Here is a 27633-nt window from a genome sequence, read left to right on the forward strand (position 1 = left end):
CTCTCAACTGAGAAAACGCCTCCAGAAGGTAAGAATGCTGTGCATTTTTTCTCCCTTAGTGATTGATGTGAGAGGATTCAGCCCGTGGTGGGTGGTGTCACACCTTGGCCTAGGTTGTTTAAGAATGTAGGCTGACAAGGGCCAGGTCAGGTCCATGGTCCTACCACAGTCAGGATCTGTGTGGCCATCCATGGCCCATGTTTGTAACATGAGGGCCAGCTTGTTTGTTGTGGTTTCTGTCCTGCCCAGTACCCGACAAACAAAATCACACATAGGTCTCCATAAATTATAAGCTGATTGGCCCATTAGCTCTAGCCTCTCACTGGCTAACTCTCACATCTTGATTAACCCGTTTTTCTGATCTATGTTAGCCAGTGTGGCTCAGTACCTTTTTCAGTGAGGCAGATCACATCCTGTTGCTTTGGTGGTCTGGGCAGGAGTGGGAGAAATAAACTTCCTCCTTCTCAGAATTCTCCTGTTCTCATTACATCATTTTTACTTCCTGTCTGGTTTTCCCGCCTATATTTCCTGCCTGGCCAATCAGCGTTTATTTATAACGTGATTGACAGAATACAGACAATTCTCCCACACCACATGTTACCACCGAAAGCCACAGGATGCCCAGTGTCTGGGCTGCCACTGATGGCCATGTAGGTATCCGAGAGCCTGGGTGGCTTCTGCTGCCATCCCCAAGCTGCTGCTGAGGGCCATGTCTGAGTTGGTGGCCCTACAGCCAGGGTCTGAATCAATGTCTGTAGCTCCTATTGCAACCAAGGGCCATGTGGATTTCTGGAATCTGATCATCCACCTGAGACCATGTTGATGCCCAGGTGCCACGCTGTATCCAGGACCATATAGCTCTAAGTGGCGCATAATGCTATCTGGTGTCATGGTGACTTCCCGGTCACGGCTGCAGCTAGGGACCATGTCTGGGTCCGTGGCCTTACTGCAGCCAGGCTCTATGTTGATGTCTGCAAGCAAGCGTGAGTGTTACAGCTCTGGAGGGTAAAGTATCCTGACTTGTAGGGAAATCAGGTTATCTCTACAGCTGCGATAGGACAGGCATCTGTACTGGCCTGCCCTTGGGATCCTGACAGGATACATCCTCAGCTCCAGCCACTAAGAGCACCTTCTGTGCACCTTAGCTACGTTCCCTTGCCCACCTCCCGTCTCTTCCTGTCTTTCTTTCTTTCTTTCTTTCTTTCTTTCTGCTTCTCTGCCTGTCTCTCTGTCTCTCTCTGTGTCTCTCTCTTCTCCTCTGCCACTCCTGTCCCCAGAAGCCAGTCTCCCCTCTTCCTTCCCCCCCCCACCTTTTCCCATTCACTTTTCCCTGAGCTCTGTCGCATGGTGTCTTTCTCTCGCATGCCACTTTTTCTGAATTATAGCAGCACTGCTACCTGGGGCCATGGTGACATCCAGACCTAAGCTGTTGCCGTGGACCATGTCTAGCTAGGTCTGTGGTCCTTCTACAACCAGGGTTTGTGTTGATGTCTGAGGTTCCTATCACCACCAAAGGCCATGTGGAGGCCTGAGATCTGGTGCCTTACTGGTGTCCCAGGTTAGGCCGCCACTGGGGCCATGTCAATCAGAGTGGCCTACATTGGCAGCTGGGACAACAGTGACATCCAGACCTGCTTCTGCTGAGGACCATGTCTGAGTTCGTTGTCCTACCATTGCCAGGGACTGTGTTGAAATCTGAGACTCATGTTGCTACCAAAGATTACACGAAGCCCAGGATTGGGGCCACAACCTGTGGCCTTGTTGGTGTCTGGGACCATGCCACCACCAGGTCCATCCTGATCTGAGTGGCCTGTGCTTCCACCTAGAGCCAGGATATCATTCAGTTCCAAGCTGCTAACAAGGGCCATGTCCAAGTCTGTGGTCCTGCTGCAGCTAGGGACTGCATAAGAACTGCACATGATGAAATCAAAGGGCTGTGCTGAGCCAGGTCAACCCTTTGCGGGCCTGGAAGAGCTGACCTTTCCTCTCATTGGGCACTACAGCAAGAGAACTTCCTCCCACCCCACAGCGTAGGCAGATGCTTTTCTCTGCCTTGCCTGTTCCCACTGGGCTGGTTGCTCTCCCACCCACAGGTCCCCACAGCAGCTTATGAAATAATCATTCAGAGGCTTAATATTACTTATAATTGCTTGGCCGATGGCTTAGGCTACTGTTAGCTAGCTCTTACACATAAATCAACCCATTTTTAATAATCTGTGTATTGCCATATGACTCCATGGCATTACCTGTTCTCTAGTACATCTTGCTGTTCCTGCGGCTTCCTGGCATCTTCTCAACTCCATCTTCTTTTCCTGTATCTCTGCTTGGCTATCCTGCCTAGCTATATTCTGCCCTGCCATTGGCCAAAGCAGCTTTATTTATCAATCAATAAGCAACACATACTCTCAACTTACAGATGGGCATCCTCCATTAACCCCCACCCCTTCACTCAGGAGAGATGCCCCCCCAGGGGCAAGTGAGAACAAACCCTGATGGCTTGGGTATAGAGGAGCTGGCTCTGCCCCTCACCTGAGGTAGGGAGCTGAAGATAAGGGTCTGAGGAGGACTGGCCAGCTCAATTACCACCCAGGCCCACAGCCAGGCTTTGGGTGGTCCACCCTAACATCTACCCCATCTAGGATATGCTGGTGTTCATGAAGGAACTGGTCCTGTGGATCATGCAGGATCTCCAAGACTCGGGGCAGCCACAGGATGTCTGAGAGGAGTTTCCGTGAGAATCCAATGACAATGGTATGCCAGAAACCAGAGGCCTTGAACCAGACCAATGATTCATTGCAATGAACGTTTGTAAGTAAAGCTGATTGGACGAAAGATTCTACTGTGTGACAAACCACGACTCCCAGTGCCACCAAGACAAAGGAAGAGGTATTGGAGAGGCGGGAACGCAAGATCCAAGATGATGTTTGTTTGTTTGTTTTGTTTTCTTTTGAGGGTTATTATTCTTTTTGGTTTTGTTTGTTTGCTTGCTTGCTTGCTTGCTTGTTTTATGTTTTTTTTTTTTTTAATTTTCTTTGGGGGATGTGCTGCAGGGATGAGAGGAGAATCTGGAGGGACTGGGAGGTGAGCAGAGTTAGGGTGCGTGTTGTGAAATTCCCAAACATTCAATTCAGAAATTGTGTTTGAAAAAGAATAATGTCGGTTGAGCAAGCAACGAGGAGCAAGCCAAGAAGCAGCATTCCTCCACGGCCTCTGCGTCAGTTCCCATCCTAAGTCTGACCATACTCTCCACCGTGCGTCTTCTGAAGTGTCCACCGTAGTCTATGGGAAAACTCAGTGCTTCAACTCAAAAGATTAAATGTTGCTCTGCCACTTCAAACAGAAAAGCATTGCCACCCAAGACCTCTCTCTGCGTGCCAATCCTAAATGAAATAATAGATACAATGCTGCTAATTTTTCATTGCGGTGATTTGGTAACCGCCCAACTCCCCCCATAGTCTCAAACATATGAACTCTTGGTTCTCCACTGGTGCTGTCTGAGGAGGTTCAGGCAGTGCAGCCTGCCTGGAGAAAGTACGTCATGTTTGAACATTTGAGACTGTTTTGAAATTAGCAGCCTCATGCCACTGCTTCCTGCTTCATACCTCTCTGCTGCTGATACGAGCGCTCTGCTTCCTGCTCCGGCTGCCATGCCTGTGGCTTGTTGAAATGCTTTCCTGACACAATGGATTCGTATCCCTCTGGAACCATAAGCCAAAGTAAACTTCTTCTATATATTGCTTTTAGTCATGATCCTTTATCACAGCAACGGAAAATAAGTAATGCTATTATAATTTGTGTACTTGTATAAGCGGTCAAATTCTTTTTTAATGAATATACTTCATTTCTGTCTCTGTTGGATGTCATTTATGCCTTATATATATACCACTCTTGCTTGTTTAGGACCGTAATTTTCTATTATTCCAAAGAGTTTATCTGCACTGTCTTTTTAGAAAAATTAAACAGGTTTTGATATAGTAAAGTCAAATATCCTTAGTTAAAGACATTTTACCATACAGTTACAACTCTGAATACCCACTGGGCACAGTCTTTTGGCATAAGTTAATAACACCTCTGTATTTGCTGTTTTAGTTGACCTAAAACCTCTAAGAACTGAGGTTCTTAATCCCTCCCCATCACAAAACTTTAACCCACTGTTGAAATTAGGGGCAGCGGGGCTGCGTCCCCGGCACCCGGCCGCCCACATGGCTAGCTTTACCCGAAATAATTACACGGAAACTGTATTCTTTTAAACGCTGCTTGGCCCATTATATCTAGCCTTTTCTAGGCTAACTCTCGCACCTGGACTAGCCCATTTCTTATAATCTGTGTAGCCCACGAGCTGGCTTACCAGGAATGATCTTAACCTGCATCTGCCTGGAGTGGGAGAATCATGGCGACTCACTGACTCAGCTTCTTTCTCCCAGCCTCCTGTTCTGTTTACTCCACCCACCTAAGGGTGGGCCTATCAAATGGGCCTAGCAGTTTCTTTATTGCTTAACCAATGAAATCAACAGATTGATATATGACACTCCCACATCAACCCACAAATCAACCTAATAAATAAAAAATAAAAACAATTTGGGTCAATTTACATTATCTTTGGCTAAGATCTAGCAAAAAAAATAGGATTAGTACATGGTGAAAGAGACATGCTAACATATGTTTAAAATTATTTCACATGACTTTAACTAGGCAGCCCAGCTCACAGGGAAATAAAGTCTACCTTTTCATACCTTTGCATGTATGAAAAGAATAGTGCAGGACTATGATTCATGAAGACAACCAGCCTAAAAATAACGTTTGATTAGGAGTGTAGAAAGCCACAGTTGGCTTCAAATACCAATTAGACAACATAGAAAACGCCTGGAGGGGGGGATAAAAATCTATATGACTGCTGGGCGGTGGTGGTGCACGCCTGTAATCCCAGCACTTGGGAGGCAGAGGCAGGCGGATCTCTGTGAGTTCGAGGCCAGCCTGGTCTACAAAGGGAGTTCCAGGACAGGCTCCAAAGCTACAGAGAAACCCTGTCTCGAAAAAAAAAAAAAACCAAAAAAAAAAATCTATATGACTTTGTTGGGGAAGGGTCTTCTCAAACAGCATAGCTAGTAAGATGTCAACCACGTGGGGCAAGTCCAGTTCAGCAGAACTCAGTAGCCGGTGTTGGTTCAAATTGAGAATCTGACACTGAGCAGTTGATTTAAGCACAGAACAATTTAGAAAATAGTTTCCTGGTGTTATTTTAACTCAATCCCATGTGTACAACAAAGCTCAAGATATGATTACATTGAAACTCTTTGTAAAGAACATGTGGCCTCTCCCATCAAGGTGGATTCTATTGGTTGACTGAGAAACAATGCTAAAGACAAGGGTCTGGGGAGGATGAGATAAACGTAAGCCTCTGGGGGAGCCAGGTAGAGCCTTGGCCATACAGACAGTGCAGAAGTCACCAGGCTACTAGCTACATCATTCCCGGCCTTCCAGGCTGAAAAGAGATGAGATGGTCTGCATGTTTAAGGTTCCTGTTTCCCTTGTTTCCTTATCTGCAAGCACAGGGAACTCCTTGCCTCCTGCATGGCTTAAATTGCCTCTGGAGTTTTTTTTTTTTTCTCATTTTGTAGCAGTCTGAACTTAGACATGAGTCAATTTCTTCTCTCAAATCAAAGCTACAGGTTAAAAGGCTGCTCCTTGGCAGACGTCCTTAGGAAATGATTGGCATGTAGGTCAAAAGGAATGTGTTTGTTAACTAGTAATCCCAAATAGTGGCCTTCTATAATCCGTCCTGAGCACATCAGCCTACCTCCAGGCTGCATTCAGGAACCACCAATGCTGACAGTCTTTCCGTTGCACTCTTACCCTGCCAGTTTCTTCAATGAGCTCGTGGTGTATCCAAAATCACCACACTAATAAATACAACATGGTATCTATTGCTCAGAGAGCTAGCCATCGTGGCGTGTTTCATAAATGTATTTTAGTTGTCTTTCTATAGTAACCTCTTATGTTCTATACTCATGGACTATGAAGCCTTGCATGAAAAGATAATATTAAAAATAATCACACACCTCCAAGCCTGGCAAGCTTCTCCCCTTGTATTAAGGCTGAACAAGATAACCCAGTATAAGGAATAGGTTCCCACAAACCATCCAAAGCCTTAGGGACAGGCCCTGCTGGAGGTGGGAGAAGGGAATGGGAAGAGAAGAGGGAGGGGAAACTGCAATTAGGATGTAAAATAAATGAATAAATGTAATTAATAAAAATAATAAAATAATTTAATGTGTGTAGCAATATTGTTTAAGTTGAAATTTTGTACTAGTTTTTCAAGTAAAATGAAATCTGGGCAAGTCACACCCAAAAAAAATACGTAATGCCAAATTTTGTAAAACTAAAATTGCACAGTTATAGGGTAACCTGGGAGTGAGTATAAATGTCTTCAAGATCCAAGGCTTCTGGATAAGTTGACACACTAGAAGTTGCCTCCATGCAACCAGCTGAAGGGAAAGAGTCGGTCAAAGAAAAAAATAAAAGCAAATAAGGGCTCTAGAAATGTGCAAAGGTAGTGATAGGATTCATGAAACATCTGGAGAAGAAGACAAGTAATGCATGCACAGAAAAGAATCCAAGTCAAGCACACCCTGAGCCTGAGGTTAGTAGGTATGTCTCTGTAGCCACCTATCTGCCAGTCACAGTCAGAGAGCCCAGGAACTCTCAGGGTTCAGTGGTCTGTGTGGTGGTGTGAATGAGAATGCCACCTAGGCTCATAGATTTGAATCCTTGATCCCCAGTTGGTGGAACTTTCTGGGAAGAATTTGGGTGTGTGGCCTTCTTGGAGAAGGTGCATCACTGGGAGTGGACTTCCAGGTTTCAAAATCCATACCATTCCCAGTTAGTTCTCCCTGCCTTGTGCTTATGGGTCAAGATGTGAGCTTTTAGCTACTGTTCCACTACCATGCCTGACTAACATGCTCCCTACATGATGGCCATGGACGCTAAGCTCTGAAACTGTAAGCTCTTTCTTCTACAAGTTACCTTGGATATGGTGTCTTATCACACCAATAGAAGAGTAACTAAGGGTGACTAATGCATAGGTGGTCTTGAATAAGTGAAGACAGGATTTCTGCCTGTACAGATCTCAGTGCTGTGGTTGCTTCTATACTCCCAACACAGGCAGAAAACACCCCAGATGGAATAGTACTAATCACAAGGATATATGAGCTAAGGACTCTTGGAGAAACTCTGCCCCGCTCACAAACTGCAAAGCTACTTGTGGCCTACAGAGGAGACAAAGAAGCAGATTAACTCAATCCAAGACCAAGAAAGGAAAATAGGCAAAGTGAGAGAAAAGGAACGGCATAGATAAGAAAGTTATCAGTACGAATAAAGTAGTCAAAAAAGGAGGAAAATTTCAGCATGGATATTGAAATCTTGAAGGGAAAAACGGAAATGTTGGAAATGAAAAACTCAACAAAGCAAATAAAGACCCAACGTAAAGATTCCCCAGTCAACTCGCCCAAGCAGAGGGCTATCGGGGAGGGAGGGCAAGGTCGAGGACACGCTGTACCCAAACACTAATAAGAAAATAAATGAGTATGACCACAACGGCTAAGAATTTGGTGATATGATTAAGACATTAAATATAAAATATGTATGTGCACGTGTATACACATACACACATCGAAAGGAAGAAAAAAGATCTAAGATTTTCTGGGAAAAGTATCATTAAACACAATTCTTAACTGTTTAATCTTTGACTTGAAAGAGATACAGAAGGATGGAAAGAAACAAGACAGGAGGACACAGGAATCTAAGTACCAAGATGCTGACCTATGAGGTCTTATTGAACTTGACATGTGGTCAGTTTGACCACTGTCATGTGACCATGGGATGGATAGATTAGATAGATAGATAGATAGATAGATAGATAGATAGATAGATAGATAGGGGAGGCTTTTTGAGACAGAGTTTCTCTGTGTAACATCCTAGACTGTCCTGGAACTCACTCTGTAGACCAGGCTGGCTTCAAACTCAGAGATCCACCTGCCTCTGCCTCCCAAGTGCTAGGATTAAAGCCATGAGCCACTATTGCCCAGTTATGGGCAATATATTTAACCTTTCTTATCTCCAGTCTCCTTATCTAAGGAATGTGAATTATAATGATTCTACGAGTGTGGAACATTGAATAGTCCATCACCTACTACAGTTATTGGCATGGAAAAATATTCACAAACTCGTGATTAATTAAAACATTAATTTCTGCCAGGTTTTATTTTTTTTTTAAATTTATTTATTTATTAAGGATTTCTGCCTCGTCCCCACAACCGCTTCCCATTTCCCTCCCCCTCCCCCCGATCAAGTCCCCCTCCCTCATCTGCTCGAAGAGCAATCAGGGTTCCCTGACCTGTGGGAAGCCCAAGGACTGCCCACCTCTATCCAGGTCTCGTACGGTGAGCATTCAAACTGCCTAGGCTCCCACAAAGCCAGTATGTGCAGTAGGATCAAAAACCCACTGCAATTGTTCTTGAATTCTCAGTATTCCTCATTGTCCGCTATGTTCAGCTAGTCCGGATTTATCCCATGCTTTTTCAGACCTAGGCCAGCTGGCCTTGGTGAGATCCCAATAGAACATCCCATTGTCTTAGTGTGTGGGTGCACCCCTTGTGGTCCTGAGTTCCTTGCTCGTGCTCCGTCTCCTTCTGCTCCTGATTTGGACCTTGAGATTTCTGTCCGGTGCTCCCGTGTGGGTCTCTGTCTCTGTCTCCTTTCATCGCCTGATGAAGGTTAATATTCCTGAGGATGCCTATGTGTTTGTCTTTGGATTCGCCTTATTTAGCTTCTCTAGGAACATGAATTATAAGCTCAATGTCCTTTATTTATGGCTAGAAACCAAATATGAGTGAGTACATCCCATGTTCCTCTTTTTGGGTCTGGCTTACCTCACTCAGGATAGTGTTTTCTATTTCCATCCATTTGTATGCAAAATTCAAGAAGTCCTTGTTTTTTACTGCTGAGTAATACTCTAATATGTATATATTCCATACTTTCTTCATCCATTCTTCCGTTGAAGGGCATCTAGGTTGTTTCCAGGTTCTGGCTATTACAAACAATGCTGCCATGAACATAGTTGAGCATATACTTTTGTTGTATGATAGGGCCTCTCTTGGGTATATTCCCAAGAGTGGTATTGCTGGATCCAGGGGTAGGTTGATCCCGAATTTCCTGAGAAACCGAAACACTGCTTTCCAGAGTGGTTGCACAAGTTTGCATTCCCACCAGCAATGGGTGATTGTACCCCTTTCTCCACAACCTCTCCAGCAAAGGCTATCATTGGTGTTTTTTATTTTAGCCATTCTGACAGGTGTAAGGTGGTATCTTAAAGTTGTCTTGATTTGCATTTCCCTGATCGCTAAGGAAGTTGAGCATGACCTTAAGTATCTTTTGGCCATTTGAACTTCTTCTGTTGAGAATTCTCTGTTCAGCTCAATGCCCCATTTTATAATTGGGTTGATTAGCCTTTTACGGTCTAGTTTCTTGAGTTCTTTATATATTTTGGAGATCAAACCTTTGTCAGTTGCAGGGTTGGTGAAGATCTTCTCCCAGTCAGTGGGTTGTCTTTTTGTCTTAGTGACAGTGTCCTTTGCTTTACAGAAGCTTCTCAGCCTCAGGAAGTCCCATTTATTCAATGATGCCCTTAGTGTCTGTGCTGCTGGGGTTATACATAGAAAGTGGTCTCCTGTGCCCATTTGCTGTAGAGTACTTCCCACTTTCTCTTCTATCAGGTTCAGTGTGTTCGGACTGATATTGAGGTCTTTAATCCATTTGGATTTGAGTTTTGTGCATGGTGATAGATATGGATCTATTTTCATTCTTCTACAGATTGACATCCAGTTTTGCCAGCACCATTTGTTGAAGATGCTCTCTTTTTTCCATTGTATACTTTTGGCTCCTTTATCGAAGATCAGGTGTTCATAGGTTTGTGGGTTAATGTCAGGGTCTTCTATTCGATTCCATTGGTCGACTTCTCTGTTTTTATGCCAATACCAAGCTGTTTTCAATACTGTAGCTCTGTAATAGAGTTTGAAGTCAGGGATGGTAATGCCTCCAGACAATCCTTTATTGTATAAGATTGTTTTGGCTATCCTGGGTTTTTTGTCTTTCCATATAAAGTTAATTATTGTCTTCTCCAGATCTGTGAAGAATTTTGATGGGATTTTGATGGGGATTGCATTGAATCTATAGATTGCTTTTGGTAGAATTGCCATTTTTACTATGTTGATCCTCCCAATCCAAGAGCAAGGGAGGTCTTTCCATTTTCTGGTGTCTTCTTCAATTTCTTTCTTCAAAGACTTATAGTTCTTGTCAAGTAGATCTTTCACTTCCTTGGTCAGGGTTACCCCAAGGTATTTTATGCTATTTGTGGCTATCGTGAAAGGTGATGCTTCTCTGATTTCCCTCTCTGCTTCCTTATCCTTAGTGTATAGGAACGCAACTGATTTTTTGGAGTTGATCTTGTATCCTGCCACATTACTAAAGCTGTTTATCAGCTGTAGGAGTTCTTTGGTAGAATTTTTGGGGTCGCTTATGTACACTATCATATCATCTGCAAATAATGAAAGCTTAACTTCTTCCTTTCCAATACGAATCCCCTTGATCTCCTTATGTTGTCTTATTGCTATTGCTAGAATTTCAAGCACTATATTGAAGAGGTATGGAGAGAGTGGACATCCTTGTCATGTTCCTGATTTTAGTGGGATGGCTTTGAGTTTTTCTCCGTTTAATTTAATGTTAGCTGTTGGCTTGCTGTAAATAGCTTTTATTATATTTAGGTAGGACCCTTGTATCCCTATTCTCTCCAAGACCTTTATCATAAAGGGGTGTTGAATTTTGTCGAATGCTTTTTCAGCATCTAGTGAAATGATCATATGGTTTTTTTCTTTCAGTTTATTTATATGGTGGATTACATTGATAGATTTGCGTATGTTGAACCAGCCCTGCATCTCTGGGATGAAGCCTACTTGATCATAATGGATAATTTTTCTTATGTGTTCTTGGATTCGGTTTGCCAGTATTTTATTGAAAATTTTTGCGTCGATGTTCATGAGTGAGATCGGTCTGTAATTCTCTTTCTTGGTTGGGTCTTTTTGTGGTTTTGGTATCAGGGTAACTGTAGCTTCATAAAAGGAATTTGGCAATGACTCTTCTGATTCTATATTGTGAAATACCTTAAGGAGTATAGGTATTAATTCTTCTTGGAAGTTCTGGTAGAATTCTGCATTGAAACCATCTGGTCCTGGGCTTTTTTTCGAAGGGAGATTTTTGATAACCATTTCTAATTCTTCGCGAGAAACCGGTCTATTTAGATCATTCACCTGGTCTTGGTTTAGCTTTGGTATATGATACTTATTTAAAAAAATGTCCATTTCTTTTGTATTTTCCAGTTTTGTGGCATACAGGCTTTTGTAGTAAGATCTAATGATTCTCTGAATTTCCTCTGTGTCTGTGGTTATGTCCCCCTTTTCATTTCTGATCTTATTTATTTGCGTGTTCTCTCTCTGTCGTTTAATTAGTTTGGATAGGGGTTTGTCGATCTTGTTGATTTTCTCCAAGAACCAGCTTTTTGCTTCATTGATTCTTTGGACTGTTTTCTGTGTTTCTATTTTGTTGATTTCAGCCCTCAGTTTTATTATTTCCAGTCTTCTACTTCTCCTGGGCGCGTCGGCTTCTTTTTTTTCTAGAGCTTTCAGGTGTGTTTTTAAGTCCCCAATGTATGCATTCTCCGTTTTCTTTAAGTGGGCACTTAGTGCTATGAACTTTCCTCTTAGCACTGCTTTCATTGTGTCCCATAGGTTTGAGTATGTTGTCCCTTTATTTTCATTAAATTCAAGGAAGACTTTAATTTCTTTCTTGATTTCTTCCTTGACCCAGGTGTGGTTCAGTAGTTGACTGTTCAGTTTCCATGAGTTTGTCGGTTTTTGGGGGGCAGCGTGGTTGTTGCCTTCTAACTTTAATCCGTGATGATCTGATAAGACACAGGTGGACACTGATATTTTTTTGTATCTGTGGAGGTTTCCTTTGTTACCAAGTATGTGGTCAATTTTTGAGAAGGTTCCATGAGCTGCAGAGAAGAAGGTATATTCTTTCCTATTTGGGTGGAATGTTCTATAGATGTCTGTTAAGTCCATTTGCTTCATTACCTCCAATAATTCTCTTAATTCTCTATTAGGTTTCTGTCTGATTGACCTGTCCCTTGGAGAGAGAGGTGTGTTGAAGTCTCCTACTACTAGTGTGTGTGGTTTGATGTCTGCCTTGAGTTCTAGTAATATTTCTTTTACATAAGTAGGTGCTTTTATATTGGGGGCGTATATATTCAGGATTGAGACGTCCTCCTGATGAATTGTTCCTGTTATGAGTATAAAGTGACCGTCTCGGTCTCTTCTGATTGATTTTAGTTTGAAGTCAGTTTTGTTAGAAATTAGTATGGCCACACCTGCTTTTTTCTTAGGACCATTTGCTTGAAACACCTTTTCCCAACCCTTTACTCTGAGTAGGTGCCTGTCTTTGTGGTTGAGATGTGTTTCTTGCAAACAGCAGAATGTTGGATCCTGTTTTCGTATCCAATCTTTTAGCCTGTGCCTTTTTATAGGTGAATTGAGCCCATTAATATTAAGTGATATTAATGACCAGTGGTTGTTTACTCCGGTTATTCTTATTGCTTTTGGTAGTAGAGATTGTGTGTCTCCCTTCTTTGAGATGTGCTCGTGAAGGGTCATTAGATGCCTGGGTTATTATAGGCAGTGTTGGCAGTGTTGGATCCTTGGGTTGCGATTTTCCTTCTATTGCTTTCTGTAGGGCTGGATTTGTGGCTACGTATTGTTTAAATTTGTTCTTATCCTGGAATGTCTTGTTTTCTCCATTGATAATGAACGATAGCTTGGCTGGGTATAGTAGTTTGGGTTTGCATCCATGGTCTCTTAGCTTCTGCAGAACCTCTATCCAGGACCTTCTGGCTTTCATAGTTTCCATCGAGAAGTCAGGTGTAAGTCTGATCGGTTTACCTTTATAAGTTACTTGCCCTTTTTCTTTTGCAGCTCTTAATATTCTTTCTTTAACCTGTATATTTTGTGTTTTGATTATTATATGGCGAGGAGATGTTTTTCTTTGATCCAGTCTGTTTGGTGTTCTGTATGCTTCTTGAATATTTAAATGAATATCTTTCTTTAAGTTGGGAAAGTTTTCTTCCATAATTTTGTTGAAAATATTTTCTGGGCCTTTGAGCTGTGACTCTTCTCCTTCTTCTATTCCTATTATTCTTAGGTTTGGTTTTTTTATTGTGTCCCATAGTTCCTGAATGTTTTGTGTTGAGAATTTGTTGGCTTTGCTGTTTTCTTTGATCTGTTCGTTTATTTTCTCTATGGTGTCCTCAGCATCTGAGAGTCTTTCTTCTAGCTCTTGTATTCTATTGATTATGCTTGTTTCTGTAGACTCTGCTCGTTGGCCTAGATTTTCCATATCCAGCTGGTCCTCAGTTTGTATTTTCTTCTTTGCCTTCATTTCAGTTTTCAAATCTTGAACTGTTTCCATTACCTGCTTGATGGTTTTTTCTTGGTTTCCCAGGGTATCATGTACATATTTACTCATTTCTTCAAACTTTTTGTTATACTTCTCATCCATTTCTATAAGGGCATTTTTTACATGTTGTTTAAGGGACTCTATTATCTTCATAAAGTCGATTTTTTCCACTTCTTCTGTGTTAGGTTGTTCAAATACTTCTGTTGTAAGATCATTGGGTTCTGATGTTTTCATGTTGTTTTTCGGATTATTGGGTGAATTCTTGCCTTGGCGCCTGCCCATTTCCTCCTATTGATCCTATCCAATGGGTCCTTTAAAAACCGGATCAGGTTTCCCTGCTGGCCAAGGGCTCCGCTTACAAAATGCCCTCACTCTCTTTCGTGGTTCCTGCTGCAGGCCAAGAACCCTCTCACCCCTCCGAAGGATCTTCAGGACAGGACCAGGCTCCCCTTGTGCCAGTGACCTGGCCAACCAAAAGCCTACCTCTTTGATTCAATTGTAGTAGGGCGAACTGCTCTCCTTATTGCACGCCTGTCCCCGCCGCTTGGGTCTGCCGCTGCGCTGGTCCCCGAAAGCCTCTTCCTGTATGTGGTGTTGCTCCGCCGCGTCTGGCCGCCGCTCTGCCAGGTTTTAAATGGGTGTATAGAACAGGCATTTAATTTTCCTACTTCTTTTTCAGCCTGCAGAGGATAAGAGACTGTGGCATGTTCATCTCTAAAAAAAGGGTGTATATATCACACCCCTCCCCAGCAAGGCTTTGGGAACTTCCCAGAAGAGGGCAGAAGGATTGTAAGATCCAGAGGGAGCAATGACTTCAAGAAAACAGAGTCTTCCAGACACAGTAGGGCAGATGCCCATATAAACTCACAGCCACCAAGACAGCAGGCACGAGACCCGCACAATCTCATACCCTCTTCTGGCTCAAGCCAGACAAACGTCCATCCTGGAAGGGGGGAGACGAGCATGAAATCCCACCATAGCTGAGGAGCTATTGGAATTTGACAGTTTCTGGGAAAGAGTCAGTCAATTTTCTCTAACAGTGTGGCCACTCTGGCAGGCTGGCCACTTTCCAGGGTAACACAAATGGACTCAGTGAATTTAAAACAACAAAACAAAGAGTTGAAAAGGCAAAGTTGTTTGGATAAGGAGGTGAGGGTGGGTCTGGGAAGAGTTGGAGGCGTGGCTGTGATCAAAATTCATCATATGAAATTATTAGTTACTTTCCTATTGCTGTGACCATGACCATGGGAACTTAGAGAAGAGTCTATTGGGGCTTATGGCTCCAGGAAGCCAGAGTCCGTGATGTCAGAGCAGGGGTAGCAGGCAGCAGACACTAGAACAGCTACTGAAACTCACATCTTGAACCAAAAACAGGAAGCAGAGAGAGCTCCTGTGAAATGGCCTGAGTCTTTCGAAACCTCCAGAAGGGCCACACACCCAAATCCTCCCCAAAAAGTCACCAACTTGGGACCAATTATTTAAATTCCCAAGACCGATGGAGAAAATCTCACTCAAACCACCACAGAAATTCTCAAAGAATTAAAACTCTATAGTATTTTTATAAAAGATTTTGCTTCTTTAGGGTTGGAGTGATGGCTCGGGTCTTGGAATCACTTGCTGCTCTTCTGCAGGATCCACATCCGGGTCCCACCACCCACAGCAGGTGCCTCACAATTGCCTGGGACTCCGACTCCAGGAGATGCTCTCCAGGGACCCACACGCGTGCAACATACACAGAGAAAGACACACATACACACAGAGAGACACACATACACATAAAAAAAGATTTTGTCTTAAAAGCTGTTTCTAGTTCTTGCTTTATCAAGTTCTCGGCTCAGAGGAAAGTATTCTCCTGCTGGGAGTCACTTGTTCCCAAGCCCATATCTTCTTTCTTCATGGAAGGAAATAAATTACATCAAAAAGGGAAGCATGGAGCTGGAGAATGGCTCAGGGTTAAGAACACTTGTTGCTCTTCCAGAGGACCTGGATAAGAGTCCCAGCACCCAGTTGGTGGTTAACAGCTGCCTGTAATTCCTGTACGAAGGAATCCACTCTGATGCCCTCTTCTGGCCTCTGAAGGCATCAGGCATTCACATATACACATGCAATCAAAACACACCTAAAATAAAAATAAATAAGTCTACAAAAAATATTTTAAGGAAACAAGACCTAAAGGGTTTGAAAAATTAGAAGAATTTGGAGAAAATAAAATCATTCCTAGTGAATTCTAGGATGATTACAAGTCCCTGCACAGCCAGAACCCTCACGTCTCTGAGATGTTCTGAATCTCAAGTGTGCATAGGGGAAATAAGGGGGTGTATGTCATCTCGGGATCTTTCGTTTTTCTAGAAGTAAGTCAATGACATAAATGAAGGAATGCAGGCTCAGAGCTGAGAAATAGATCTGGGTGGGGGCAGCCTTGAAGTTTCAGACAGGAAGACACACTTCATTCAATGATGTTCCTGTCTCCAAACGTAAACGGAACGACACACCGCAATGACAAAGTTTAGTAACACCATCGCCTGTCCTGAGCCACCTTTCCAGATGCCCACACAACAGCAGTGGCAACTCAGAGGATCCACATCACAAGAGAACGGAAAAGCTCCCTGTTTTATGAGAAAGATGCCCCCTCTTTAATCATCTCAGTGAGGGTATTAATATTTTAGCTTTTTTATAAAAGATTCAGAATTGCTTTTTTGAGTGACAGCCTCTTTCAAAAGAATCTCGGAGAAAGAAAACCTTTCACCTCTAGCTGCCTATACTGAATCAGTATACAGAGACTGACTACCATTTAAAAGGCAAATGTTGACCCCAGTGGAATGAAAGGTTATGGGAGATAATGCCAGAAGGACAGAGTTCAACAGCTTGGAGTCACATCTGGGTCAGTGCTGCAAGGAGAAGAGCTGGGAGGCACAGAGTTAAATTCCTCTGGATGAATATTTGACTTTTTTTTAACAGGCCATAATTACAAAGTAGAGGATTATTTGACATTCTAGAGACACTTACTTGACTTACTGTCCCAGCACCAGCTATGCCTGTACCTTGTAAAATGTCTAATATACAAGAACCCATGTGGCCACACATGTGTGAACACATATGCACACACACATATGCACACTGAAGAGCTACTTGTTGTTTGTATGTTTGTGGCTCCATATCCTTTTTCTTAAGAATCTCTTGAACAGTAACACTAAGACTCTTCTGAACCAAAAAAGTGACCTTTTAATTTATCAAGAAAGATGATCAGACAAAGAGAAGAAGACTGAACGCGCATCTTGGTCCACTCACTGTTTTCTTAGACGGGGTCCCCATGCGCACAAAGCAGCTGTGCAGCAGACGACACCGGTGCTGACGTCAGTAGATGGACACCGTGAGCAAAAGGTCAAGAACTGACTGGCAGGAAGGCACAGAACCAGCACTTTCCTCCCTGCCACTCTGCCACACAGAAACAAAGGATGTGAATGTGATTTCAAAGTTCTGCTATCTTTTAATAGACTGTTAAAAGCTAACGCTTTAAAGAATAATGACTTACTTCATCCACAGATATTATAATTGTGTAACCTTGTCTACACCAAGAAGCATGATAGAAAAAAAGATGAAAGATAAATAAAATAGAGAGAGATGATGGATAGATCGATAGATAGATAGATAGATAGATAGATAGATAGATAGATAGATAGATAGATCGGTCATTGGTGGGTGGGGGGTGGGTGGACGGATGGAGAGAGATGGAGAGAGAGAGAGAGATTTGAAAAAAAGGGGTGTAGCACTATTATGAGGTACGGCTCATTGGAGTAGGTGTGGCCTTATTGGAGGAAGTGTCTCACTGTGAAAGTGGACTCTGTGGTCTCATTTGCTCAAGCTATGTTCAGTGTGGTACACACAGTTGCTCCTGTTGTCTGTGTATGAAGATGTAGAACCCTCAGCTCCTTCTCCAGCACCATGTCTACCTGCACGCTGCTATGTCCTGCCATGAAGATAATGGACCAAACCTCTGAGCCCCCTCCCCACTTACCCGGACTTCTTGGGAGACCTCTGTATGCAAACCCATTTGGTGGCCAGCATCCCAAGTAGCTGTTAGATGTTCCCACCTGAGTCTGATTCTTCCAAGGCAGTAACACTGAATAGATTCATTCCTGCCAGCCTTCTCCAGCCCACTGATTCAGTCACGCTACTCAGCCAGCCTCCATCTGGTCCACGCTGATACCAGTTCCCCCTTGACATTCCATGTTTCTCTTGCTCTGACATCTCTGGCTTTGTCTGGGATATAATTAATAGTTATTTGATTTTGAAGACTTATGTGCAAATTTTGTATATCATTGGGACCGGAAAGACTGGCAGAGAATCAAAGTACTTGTTTTGTAAAACCTCACTCACTGTAAAAGAAAGTATAAAATACTAAGCAGAGGACATATTTTTAAAACACATTTAATATTCCCATAGAACATCTTCCTCCATATAGTCAAACCTCGTCTTCTGGCACGAATACAAAGTTTAAAATACTCAAATGACGTGTGAAATATAAACATTTCCATCTACTAATTTTAAATATATATGTATATATCCCACAAATCCTGTTCATTTTTACAAATAATTTGAAGCAAAACGAGGCATGATTGCATTTACCTGTAACCCCAGGCCTTGAGAGGGAAAAGCAGGGGGTTAGGAGTTCAAGGTCATCCTCAGCTATGTAGCAAGTTCAAGTTCAGCTCACCCTGTATGAGCCACTGTTTCTCTGAAGTAACAATAACAATAGTAATCATTTGGACTGATATACAGAATCAAGGTATGTAAAGCAAAATACGTAAAATAGGTATAAAACCATGATCATTGATCATTAGAAAATTTTAATGTGCTTTCTGTGAGTATTAAACTTAGTTTTGAGTTTTATATCTGGTAATCAAAAAATAGATCAGTATTAGATTATACTAATTTTATTATTCAAAGAAAAGAAGGAGGAAGAGAAGGAAATGGGGAAGAACTCGTCCTTGCAAAGGCTGTGTTTTCCTGGGAGTACTGGCTCCTCGTCCTCATCAAGGAAGCACTGCTCTTGTCTTCATTTGTTTCTGTTGCTGTGATAAGCACCATGACCAAAAGGAAGTTGAGGGGAAAGGGTTTATCTCACCTCCCAGACTATAGTTCGTTATCAAGGAAATCCAAGGCAGGAACTCAGGGCAAGAACCTAGAAGAAGGAACTGAAGCGGAGACCGTGGAGGATGACGCTTCCTGGCTTGCTCCCCGTGACTGGCTCAACTAGCTTTCTTAGCCAGCCCAGGTCCCCCTGCCTAGGGATGACACTGCTCACAATGAGACCAATCAGCAATCAGAACAATACCCCACAGAGACAGCCACAGTGCTGGCAATGGAGGTAGCTCTTCAGTTGAGGCTGCTTCTCCCTAGGTGTGTCTAGTTGACAACAGAGATTAGCCACAGAAGTCCTGTAATGACAGAGATGTTTCTCAACTTCAGCTCAAAACTCTGAAGTGGGATTCGTTATCTGTGCTGGAGATGCAGTCCAATCCATAGCTAGGTAAGCCATAGAGACAGAATTGCTTGTTTGCTAATTATATTTCCATGCTGCCAAACATTAGAAACCGCATTACTTGTCTATTGTGGTATATACTGCATGTGAGTATATATTAATGAGTATAAATAAACTCAATAATGTTCTTGCCTCAATAATCTGAACTAAGTGCTAGGCATGTTTCCTGTCCCCCTTGTCTCACTAAGTGGTCATATTAGTGACAATGAAATTTCTCAGTACAAGAATCAAAATCACTGGCTTTAAAATAGTCCACGAATAGAAACTGGATTGAAACATATTCCCACAGAAACCATTATTGAAAGCACTATGCTTTATACGTAATATAATGTTATATATTATAATTATATTATAATCCTATAAAACAAGGCTACACTCAGTGCCCTGCTGGTCTAGCACATAACAGATATTTGATATTCACTTGCTTGTTCCCATTGAATTGTTCCAGCATTATTAGACCCAAACACCATATGTTGAAGACCCCAAGACATACAGGCATGTGACAAGATAGTAGACTTGTTTTCTGGTTGACAGTTTAAGGCTCTGACCCACACATCCCAGAAGGGTTAAGAACATCCATCCCTGGCTTACCTGTGGCTACAGGCTGAGGGATACCCAGAAAGCTGGTAAGCAGCCTCCTAGCAAAAATTGTTTTCCGACACTGTTATTTCCAAGTTCCTTCTCTTTGGTGGCCATGCATTTGTAAGAACAGATGGGTGCTCCTAAGCAAGGCTTAATGCTCCTAGTGTCAAAATTAGATTAGCTATAAGGGGTATCCTGGATCTTCTGGTTCTCAAAGCGAAACTTTATGCTATGGGAACTTAGAGCCACAAGGAATCCCTTGTCGTGGCTGCTCATCCCACTCCTGATGACCTCTTCACTGGCAGAACGTGTGTGTGTGTGTGTGTGTGTGTGTGTGTGTGTGTGTGTACGCGCACACACACACACACACACAATAGTAGCACATCTGTGGAGGTCAGAAAGAGAAGCTCCTTCTACAATATGGGTCCCAGGGATCAAACTCAGATAATCAAGTTCTTACCTGTTGAGCCCTCTTGCCATCCCTTGACAGATCAGTTTTTAAAATGCCATAACCTCCCTGCAAGCTTCCACCTGCCAGTCAAAGTCCACCCCTGGAGACTGTATGATTCTGTCTTCCACAGGTCCAATGAGAGCCTTAAGGTGTCTGAAGGCAGGTGCTGTATCACCTAATAGTTACCTCCCTCAAGTTTCAGCAGCCTCTAACTTCAGCCTGCCTTCCACAGCCAGGAATCCCCTTCCTCATCTTGGTTTCCTTCATCTGAATGAGCTCAGGTACCTCATCCTTCTCCCGTGGGCTGCATGTGTTTACCCCTCCACTCACCTATCATCCTTCCGCCTGCAACTAAAGCGCATGCTTGCCTGACTAGTAAGTACCCTCAAGGAATTTATAGTACTTGGTGCTAACTAAAATCACACCCAAAAGCTAGTGAGGCAGAGTTATTTCTCTATTCCTGTGCCTCAAAACATTTGTTAACCAAGAGAAGAAGTTGACTTCTACCCAGACAACACTCACTCTAGCCTGAGCCTGCTCAAACTTCTGCCACTCCACATCCAGTGACCCAGTACGGTCATCATTTTATTTCTGTAATCCAGAGGAAAATCCACTTGAGATGCCCTGTGGATTGGGTTTCAATAAATAGATACAATGTTTCTGTTATAAAACATGTTCTCCATATTCTTCCTCTTTTCTGAACGTCTATCACAAATGGCCGGGAAGAAACAAATGTTGCCATACCATGATCCATCTGGGTGGTCAAAATAGAAACTCTTCTCTAGTCCTTGAAATTCCAAACTAAAATGAGCCATCACTCTGTTAACTTCATTCTGACAAAATACTACAAGCCTGATGTAGACGTCCCCTCAGGCAAGGGTTTGTGTTTAAACACTTGGACCCCACTGGTGGTGCTGTTTGAAAGGTTATAGAACCCTTCCGAGGTCCAGCTTCACTGGAGGAAATGGGTCTCTTGGGGGCACGCCTTGAGGTGTTTACAGGACACCCCACTTCCTGTTCATTCGGGGCTTCCTGTCTGCAAATGAAATGTGACCAGAGTCTTCACACTCCTGCCACCATGTGTTCTTCCCTGCCGTAAGGGACTGTATCTCTTGTGGAGCATTCCTTCATGCTGTGTGAAGATGTGTCTCTGTGACTGATTGGTTTAATAAAGAGCTGAATGGCCATTAGCTAGGTGGGACTCCCGGGGACAGAGAGCTCTGGGAACAAGAAAGGAGGAGTCGCCAGCCGGACACAAAGGGAGCAAGGCACGCAGGGAAAAGCCACAAGTTACAGGCAGCACACAGATGAGTAGAAATGAGTTCATTTCATTTATAAGGGCTAGTAGGACAAGCATAAGTTATAGGCTGAGCTTTTATAATTAATAATGTCTCTGTGTCATTTTTTTTGTAGACTCGGGTGGCCCAAGGAAAATCCAACTACATGTATCACCTCAAATGGTGAGTCAGAATAAACCCTTCCTCCTTAAGTCCCTTCTTATCAGGTGCTGGTCACAGACAGAAAATAACTAAAGCACTCGGCATATCCTAAAGGCACCGTACTGTTTTAGAGCCACTGAGGACCTCAGAAATACACATTTCTACCTAGTGTCACACAGTAAACCAGACCCCAGGATACCACATTTGTGTGCTGTCTCCCCAAAACCATGACATCTGATTTCAGCTAACAATCACACCTGAAGTCTATAAACATAGTTTGATTTTTGACAGTCAAATGCCTTCTTTTTAGTGTGTGTGTGTGTGTGTGTGTGTGTGTGTGTCACACACAGTGGTGATCAGAAGACAACTTGTGATAGCCAGTTATCTCTTTCCACCCTTCCACCCTGTGGGTCCTGGGGCTTGTACTAAAGTCATGGAGTTCGGCAGCAAGTGTCTTTACCCATTGAGCCATCTCAGCAACCCACCTAGCCAAGCACTTTCTAAATTCTCCAACGAATATCCATCCTTTGACCTATACGTGAAAAACATCCTGTGGCTCAATAAGATTAAGAAACTGGTCTAGAAATTAAGAATAGTCATTAGCTTTGGTTTGAAAATATACAGCAATCTGTCTACAGCTGACACAGCCTTTCCTGACTCTTATAACCCTATAGCCCCCCCCACATGACAATGCCAACATGCATTAGAAGAACACAGTGAGACAAACGTTTGCCTCCTGACTTTCCCCCACTCATTGTAGCCACAATCACCCTCTAACCTGTAGTCAGCTTTGCAGTTCCCTCCCTTTGATAGGCTTCCAAACATCTGAAAAAACCTCGAGAGTTCCTGCAGGATTTCCAGAGCCTGGTTGCATATCAGCCAACTGTTCTTTTCTAAAGGAAGATGGACACAAAGATGTAAGAAGAAGAAATACTGGCTGGGAATGCCAGTGGCTTTGAAGGCACTGCGATCTTTCATTCCTTGGAGCTTTCTGGCACCGTTGTAGAGATCCAGGTGTGATGTCACAGCAAAACAATGTCTTCAGCAACCCACAAATGGGAGGAGAGAGTGTGGAGACAGGCAGCAGTCGCCCTGAAAATTGGTCATTCCTCTGGAGGGGCCAGTGTTGGAGGAAGAACCAGTTATCTTCCCTCGTCTGAAGACTCAGACAAGAAAAGGTGCCCTGTGCCTACTTGGGTCTTGGTATTTCTACGGTTGCTTAAAGGAAGAGGAATGTTCCAGAAGGGTGAACTGGCCAGTGCTAAAAGCCTATTTTCTCAGTGTTGACAAGGAGCTCTGACACACACGGTGGAAGGAAATGCTTTTCTCCACCAAACAGAAAGGCACCTAAGGAGAAATGTCTACCCGGATGCTCCTCAGTCCTTGTAGAACTATGTCCTAGGGACATTGAGAAAAGGAACTTTCCTCACTCCAGAGGTGGCCTTGCTGCCTTTTCCAGCAGATGCCTAGCAAAAGAAAATAGCAGGAGCTTTATAAATAAGTCTGTTTAGAAGAAATCTAACACAGCGTTCAGGTTGGCTGTGCTCTGAGACCCACAGGGTCTGCACCAAACTCTTGCTAGGTTTGTTCTGTGAGTAGCATTTCCAAACACTTCCTTTAAAGTGTGTACTAGTCAAGTTCCAGAAATAATTATGCATCTAAAAAAAGGATCCTTCCGTTGAAGATCAAGAAGAATTACAGGTGAACAGAGGGGGAATCAACAACATATCAGCCAGACTTCTTTTAGCCTTTACCCTGAAGCAAACCACACAAAATTAAATATTTAATGAATTCTCAGTCTGTGTCCAACCATTGCAAGCAGAAAAAATGCCAAGATGGCTTCTAAACTTAATCTTTAACCCTAGGTCCCTCGCCCAGGGATACCGCTAATGGTGTGTGACAAGTGAGGCGAGCAGGGCTGGCTTATGGGGTGACACAAGCTCATGCATCCTTAAAGCTGCAGTAGTGTCAAATGCATTTCGGCTCATTTTAACGCTGTAGCTGCAGGAGCACTGAGAAATGCCGCGGGCAGGTGAGATTCATGCTGTATATTGTCCCTCAAAGAAGGGATAGATTTTTACTTGTTGCATTTTTGGAACAAATAAATAAATAACGCAAACAAAACATAAACACAAAACCTGGGGGCCATACAGAATCCCAACAGGGAGAAGAGAGAGGGAGCCCCTTTGATGTTAATGGTGCATTTCGTAAATTCTCAGCATGCACTAATGGAATAGCTTCTCCCAAAGATCTCCTGGCTGGCGGGCTCCCCAACACAAAGCAATCCATACAGACCATCATAATCACTGCCCTGCCCTAAAACAGAAGTGCAGGTTTGGCACAGAGCCCTTCCTTCCCAGCTAACCCTCATCCCGCCCCACCAACTTTCCACTTGTTCTGCCCTCCCACATCCCATCCCGGCTGCTCATGCGCAGTTCCCTGCCTGGACCACTTCCTCGGTAACGTCTCATACCCAAGCCTCTATCTAAGCCCTGTGTTGTCCTCTCTCCTGCTTTCTAGATATCCTACTTTCAACCCATTTTCTGGGGAACTACCAATAGATCACAACTCTTTTTGAGCTATAAGCTTTTCCATGAAGATTTTCTTGGTTCTGCTGGGCTAGAACGTTTTCTTCCTTGGGCTCCTAGGGCGCCTTCCATCTTAGTAGTAAACAATAATAATTTAAATTACTAAGTACTTGCTACCTACCAGACATAGTTCTAAGTACTTTCATCCATTTAATTGTTCGCACCAGACCAGTGCTATTGTTGTTATGCCCATTTTGCAAGTGAGAAAACAGACAAAGTGACTATCTTGCACAGCCCACTTCAGTGACCAGAGGCAAATACAAGACTGAAACTTGGCAAGGTAGAGGGGTTTGGCCCTGTGGCATCCATACACTGTGAAAACTACATCCCAAGGCCTTACCTCTATCTTCTGGATACACCACCAGAGGAGCCAGCAGTATTTTATCCATTTATAGGTGAAGGGGCAAGTTTTCAGACACCTGCTCAAGTTCTTTGTCAACATTTTTGACAGTGAGCAGTGGTCTCTGCTGTTCACATTCTTTTGTGCCAATTCAAAGGCACAAAATGGAATTCATGTTACCTTCCTTAATTGGTAATGGTATATGTGTTCCAGGGCAGCTACCATTAACATGAGCAGAATCACAGTTTTTCTTGAAAAATTTGTATGGGCCTTTGTACATATTAACTTATTTAACACCATGTAACAGATGTATTCTAGGAGAAGATGGCTTTATGCATGAATTGCTGGACTTGCAAGCATAGGGCTCTGAATTTGATCCTTAGAAACCATGTAGTGGCAGGGGGAGGGAGGTGGGGGAACAGGCATGGTGCCCTCACTTGTGATGCCAGAGCTGGAGAGGCTGGAACTCCTGTGATCCACTTGAAGACTTCTTGGTCAGTGAGAGATTCTGCCTCAAAATATAAAGTGGAGGGTGGTTAAGGAAGATCCCTTGTGGCCTCTATGGGCACAGGAACACACAAACACACCTGTACATGAAAATATGCAAAATACATGTCCATACATACAAGTAACAAGAGAAACAAATAAACAAAAAGGACTGGCAATGTAACTCACTTGCCAATTGCTTATCAGGTCCTTGGTTTAACCCTGGTACCAAAAGGAAAGTCAGATGTATTCTGCTTCCCTTCTACAGTGAAGAAACTGAAGCTCAGCGTGGTTAGCAAATTATCAGGTTCACACAATTCATAAGCACAACCGCGGATTATTGCCAAACCTGACTCAATCTGACCATGGAGCCCACTGAACAACCCGAGTGCCAACCTGCGTTTCCTAGCCTCCATGTGATTAGGGTGAATCATATGATCACAGGGCTGTAAACAGAATAAATTATAAGCCCAAGACAACTATGTGTGTGTCTGCAGAGCTGAGGAACTTAAGAGGGGCACCTGGAAGCCAAGAGTTAGGGTGTCAAGCTGCAAGATCCTGTATGCTGTGAATATGTGTTGCTCTCATTGGTTGCTTGGACCTACAGCAAGGCAGGATAGAGCCAGGGGGATATTCAAGCAAAGATACAGGTGAAGAAGGGCAGAGTCTGGGAGACACCAGCCAGCCACCGAGGAAGCAAGACATGTAGAAAATGAGGTAAAGCCACGGCCGTGTTGCAATACATATATTAATAAAAATGGATTAAGTTTATCAATTTAAATTATAACTGGTAGCTAGTAATAAGCCTGAGCCATTGGCCAAACATTTAGAAGTAATATTAAGCCTCTGAGTGGTTACTCGGGAATTGAAACCTCTGTTTTTAATTCAATTTCAAGGTGGGAGAGAAACCTGTTACAGTGACATGGTCTCAAAATAGAGAGGCAGGATCGGTGAGACACTGTATGGTAAGTTTTCATTATTTTAAGCCTCTCACACTGGAAAAGTAGACATTTTGTCAAAAAAAAAAAGGAATTTAATAAAAGAAGCAGAGTCAAAATAAAACTCACTTTCCTCCTTAAAAAACTTATACACAGGCCAGAATAGAGCAACTTAGACCTGAAAACATTGGCAGATGAAAGTAGAGGGGGATGATTATAAAACAGCTTCCAGGGCAGTGCTGTAGAGAGGTGTCCCACTTGGGGACATATAAATCAAGAGCGCCTTGAAGGCTAGTAGGTCCCCTAAAGAAATGAATTACTTGATAAGAGTTTAAGAGTTTGCAGCATGCCTGGCTCCAGAATCCTCCCGATCTCCCCCTACAGGAGCACAGCAGTGTCGGGTCCAGGGAAGTCGTGCAAAGATGGGGACATACCACCAAAGTCTAATAAATAAGAAGCAAACTTTATTCTAGAAACCAGAATCCAGGAAAAAAAATAAAGAAATAAAATATAAAAAATCTCCATGGGGCACAAAAGGCTTATCAGCTAGCTGAGACCACAGCCAGAGATGGACTTGTAAGGCTGTGGCAGAGGCCAGTTTCTGAACTCCCCCTTTTTATAGTAGGGGCACCAAGCATTAGGTCTGAACAAAGGAATTTTTACAATCTCAAGGTAAAACTCAGAGATTGCCTTACTTTACAATCTCCATTAACAGAGTTTTTCAGTGAAACTAGTGTTTGTACTTAATCTATTGTCTTCCTTGATACTCCCAGGTAGTGTTTACTGAAGCCCTGGGCTCTCCCCTTTGATGATGCCAGTTTCACATATATTTATAATATATAACCTAGAGGTGTATCTCCTAAATGTTGACTCTGCTCATATCCGTAGACTAGCTCTCAGTCTGCAGAGAGATGCTCTGGCCTTGTAAACAGAGCTATGGGTTATAAAGCAGAGTAACCCATTGTTAATAGCTAATCCTCAAGCTGACAGTCTGCTCTCATTCTCCTAGGCTTACAACTTTGTATTTCTTCATTTCGACATTCCTATTTCTGGAATGTACATATTTATATTCCTATTCTTGGACCCTTCAGCAGGAGCATTAGCTCACAGCATAGTTTGGTTTGCAGTCACATGGCTCTGATTCCTTCCTCAACGGTCACACAGCAAGTTCCCCGTGTGTAACTCCATTTTCCTCCAACTCATAAGTCACATTGGATGGGTGCAGAGGCAGGAGGATTGAGAGGCCAAAGCCAGCTTGGGATACATGGGGAAACTATTTCACATAAACAACTATGTGTATGCAGTATGCATTGGCTAATTCTAGGCTAAGACACAGGTCATGGGTCACTTTTCCCAGTGCCTGTCTTCTGGACAATAGGTAACACAATAGTTGAGGTCCTTGGGACCTCAATTGAGAAAATGTCCCTAGCACATCTACCAGTGAGAAAGCCTGGAGGACGTTTTCTTGACCAAAGATTAACATGGGAGGCTCCAACCCATTGTATGTGGTCCTGAGCCGTCTATGAAACAGGTTGCACAAGCCCTGAGAAGCAGACAGTAAGGACACTTCTTTGTCTCCGCTTCAGCTCCTCCAGGTTCCAGCCTTGAGTACCCGGCCTGACCTCCCTCAGAGATGGAGTAGCCTCAGAGTTCTAACCTGAAATAAATCTCTTCCCCAAGTTGCCCTTGCTCCTGGTGCATTATAAC

General features: G+C 43.2%; 1 long non-coding RNA gene across 1 annotated transcript; it reads left to right on the forward strand.

Annotated features, from left to right (window-relative positions):
- Positions 1 to 25953, forward strand: LOC121452718. Its single transcript, XR_005974909.1, has 3 exons — positions 1 to 28; positions 21549 to 21595; positions 25885 to 25953. It is a non-coding gene; the product is annotated as an uncharacterized LOC121452718 (long non-coding RNA).
- Positions 25954 to 27633: the final 1680 nt, after the last annotated feature.

The sequence above is a fragment of the Microtus oregoni genome, unplaced genomic scaffold, assembly GCF_018167655.1.
Source record: "Microtus oregoni isolate MIOR12 unplaced genomic scaffold, Mior012 000010F_ref0000083, whole genome shotgun sequence".
NCBI classification, from domain to species: Eukaryota; Metazoa; Chordata; class Mammalia; order Rodentia; family Cricetidae; genus Microtus; species Microtus oregoni.